This window comes from Carcharhinus amblyrhynchos, unplaced genomic scaffold (assembly GCF_965287045.1).
Source record: "Carcharhinus amblyrhynchos unplaced genomic scaffold, sCarAmb.v2.hapA scaffold_39, whole genome shotgun sequence".
NCBI lineage: Eukaryota > Metazoa > Chordata > Chondrichthyes > Carcharhiniformes > Carcharhinidae > Carcharhinus > Carcharhinus amblyrhynchos.
Genome location: NW_027649780.1, coordinates 8,754,253 through 8,757,893, shown reverse-complemented (window position 1 = coordinate 8,757,893; position 3,641 = coordinate 8,754,253). Strand labels below are relative to the sequence as shown.

The 3,641-nt window shown below is 43.7% G+C and overlaps 1 pseudogene; it reads left to right on the top strand.

The window, feature by feature from the left end:
• Nucleotides 1–3,097: 3,097 nt before the first annotated feature.
• On the top strand, nt 3,098–3,232 carry LOC145335652 (U1 spliceosomal RNA; annotated as a pseudogene).
• The last annotated feature ends 409 nt before the right edge of the window (nt 3,233–3,641 follow it).

The following is a 3,641-nucleotide window of genomic DNA, read 5'->3' as shown; positions in this document are numbered from 1 at the left end:
GGTTAAAGCTGAAATTGTAATTGTGAAGAGCTGCTAAGAAGTTGAGTTACATCCGGGTCCTTGTTGATTGGTTCATTGCTGACAGAGTCATTCGTTGACATCCAAGCTTAAAATTCCATTGTCTTCAAATGACCCAATCAGCGCCCGGCTCCTTTGGCTGTCAGCGCCGGGGGATAGAAACTAAGTGGGCGTGTTTACCTCTTGGGGACCAGGACAGGGATGAAATCCAAACTTGTCCATTTAACCGCTTCAACCTGTGAGGTGGAGAGAGAACAAGAAATTAATTCATTTTGTCAAATTGTTAAGTGTTCTCTACCTTTTATTCCTTTATTGTCTTTCTTATCCGCCCCCCCATCCCTTTCCTTACCTTTTCTCCCCCTTTGCTTCCCTTTCTCCCCGTTTTCTCAATTTTACCTTTCTCTACCCCCCCCCATCCCCCCCCCACCGATCCCACCCCTTCTCTTTATCTGTCTCAGCTTACGGTCTGATGTCAGCTTCGCTGCCGTTTAGCCACTCACACCACTGTTCTCTCTATGGACTACCATTAGCAGACTTTCCCTTTGTTTTGTGTGACTATGACTCATCTTTATTTTGCTAACCCTGCACTATAAATATCTCCCACTTTTTGTGCAGTTTAGCTTTGACAAAGGGTCATCCGGACTCTTTTCTCTCCTTATAGATGCTGCTGGACCAGCTGAGATTTTCCAGCATTTTATCTTTTAGTTTTGGATTCAAGCATCCGCAGTAATTTGCTTTTATTTTTTAGATTACTTAATATTGTTCCTGGATCACAGCCGGAGCCCAAATTAAAAGAGCTGATCTTTGACTGTGAAAATTCTCCGTTGCAAGAGGCACTGAGTCCTGAGAGAATTGAATACAACAATGTGATAAATAGACAAACACCACTCTCTATAGGGAGGGCTTCAACTGGCTATTTATTAGATTTACGCAGAATGAGAGTGGGCGGACTCTGCATCTAGACCCTGAACTTAGGATCTTGATCACTTGCAATATTCGCAGCATACTTATACAAAAACTTGCACTGTTTTCGAACACTGTGAGATTTGGATGCGGGACTAAACGGCAGCTTTGCTCAGCTGCAGCCCAGGGTTGGTTAACATAATGATTTCTTGTATTAGAAGTCGATTTTAAAGTCATCCCTTCTACTTCTGCCTGAACTCTTGAAGATAGAGATGGAGTGACACAATATCCATAATCCGCTCTGAAAAGATAGTTGGAACATCCGGTGATCAATGATTTGCAACAATGAAAATCAGATTCAATATCACCAGGCGCATTCAAAAAGAAGAGAAATTAAAAATATATTTCATACTGAGGAGAATGTACGATAGCAGTTGTTGGAATCAGAAGTAAAACAGGCTGTTTTAAAGTTATATAGTGTAGTGCTCTTTTTCCACAGGAGAGGGCAGAAGGACATTGCATTAAATTCATTAACGGAGCGAGTGTCTTTATTGAAGAAAATCTGATTGAGGGGAGAAATGGAGAAACATAATTTTAACACTGATAACAATCTTGTTTTTGAAATATTCTTATTCGTTTTCAATGTTGCCATTCCTATAGTTATGTAACAAATATTCGATGGCTAGACCAGTTCCCATTACACAAGTTCCCAAATTATCGAACGATACTTTAGGACTAACATCAGGACGTTGTCATACCAGGACTGGTCACAGTCTGGAATGAAACATTAGAAAGAACGAGAGAGCAAAATGCACTGCAATTGTTGGAAAGTAGAACAAAAGGAAAATTGTAAGCTTTCCCGCAATGAAAGAGCTATAACAAGGAGGAAACAGCTGTTCTCATTTATAACTATCTTGTGAACTGCGACTTGTCGACGATCCGAGTGAAGAATTGCACCCTGCAATTACCAGTATACACCAGCAGAGAGCAGTGTGTGGCGTGAGAAATATTTAATCTGGGCGGGTCAGTGTGTATTCAGAGGCTCTGTGAGCTGTTGTCAGTGTGAAACGCTCAGTCTGGGTGGCTAAAGAAGAACCCGCCTAATGTTGTCAGTTCAACCAAAACACAGCACTGAACTGAACCTGAAGAAAATACTTGGCTCCCGGTTAATTTTCATCTCTTGCTTCTCGGTGTTGCATGTGAAGTGAGAATGCTCAGGATCTGCATCGACTTTTTGTTGTTTTTCACTCTGACCTGCACGGGGGTGACCGGAGAAGCCGAGTTGCTGCAGTTCCCTCCACGGATGGTTGTCAGTGAAGCGGGAAATGTATCCATGAACTGCACCATCTCTATTACGTTTGAAATCGTGCGTTGGTACAAACAGCTCCCGAATCAGTCGCCCCAGCATCTGGTGATGGCCACAAGAGGAACCGATCAACACGGGAGGGTCACTGCTTCCATCGGTGAAGGCAACAAACTCAGCATCCTGACTGTGAGAGACGTACAGGTTTCAGACGCTGCAATCTATCTCTGCGCCATGAGGCACAGTGTAAAAAATACAGGGAGGTCCCGGACAAAAACCTTGCACCGGTTTCAAAACCCGCTCCACGGAAATACCAGCGTTTCAAGAAGTGCGGTGTTAAATTCCAATGGGAAGAGGAATGAGAGCAGAACATTTCTTGAATGAGAAAATTTTAAAAAGGTTTAAGTGAAGAGAGTTGGGAATGTGTTCGAAGGAAATGGAAGAGGTTTCATGCAAATCAGAATGAGTGAAGGACAAAACGAAAACATGCAGTGGGAACGTGTACAGAGCATAGACAATCAGGGAACAATGCAAAAAGAGGAAGAAAGTGAAAAAAGAAACAGCGAATGTAACGTGATGCACTTTGGCAGGAAGAAACACAAGGAAGTTTATTAGGTAAATGATGAGAGATTGCAAAGGACTTAGATTCAGAGGGCTGTGCGCGTCCTACTGCATGAATCACAAATGCTCATATCCATGTACAGCAAACCCAGAGAATATTGTTGTTCAGCTCAGTTGCTGGATATCTGGTTTGTGATGCAAAGCAGCACTGATGGCATAGTTTCAATACCTGTACCCGCTGAGGTTATTCATGAAGCTGCCGCTATCTCAACCTTAACCCCTCTCCTGAGATGTGATGTGATCCTCAGGTTAAATCGCCTCCGGCTAGGGTGAAACCATGATCAAGCAGGTGGTTCGCCCAGGACGAGGCTATCCCATTGCACTTCGGGTGTGCTGACGCCTGCGATGTCCCCAAATGCGGGATACTCGACTGCAAAATCTGTCGACTTTAACTTCATTGTCACTGTCTAACGGCGTGAGCGCGCCCTCTGCTGACACTAACTGGAACTCCTACAATGGGGTTTTTGTATGGGAACTGCTATATCTGTAACAGTGTGGGGTCTAAGGCACACAAATATACCGCACTGTCGGTAATCAGCGTGTTACTGATCATTAGTTCGGTAAGCTTGGCAGTTTTGTTTAATGTAGCTGAAAAGCGGTCGCTGATGTCGGAATGTCTGTATAGTTTCCCACCCAGAATGTGAAGCATGTACTGTGGAGGCTGCCCGGGACTCTGACTATACCAGTAGACATATGGATTGGAATTACTTGTCTTCAAGTTGCAGGTTAATGTGACATTACTTTCCTCTTCAACTGTTACTCCAGCAACCGGCTGCTCCACTGTGTCTTGGTGACT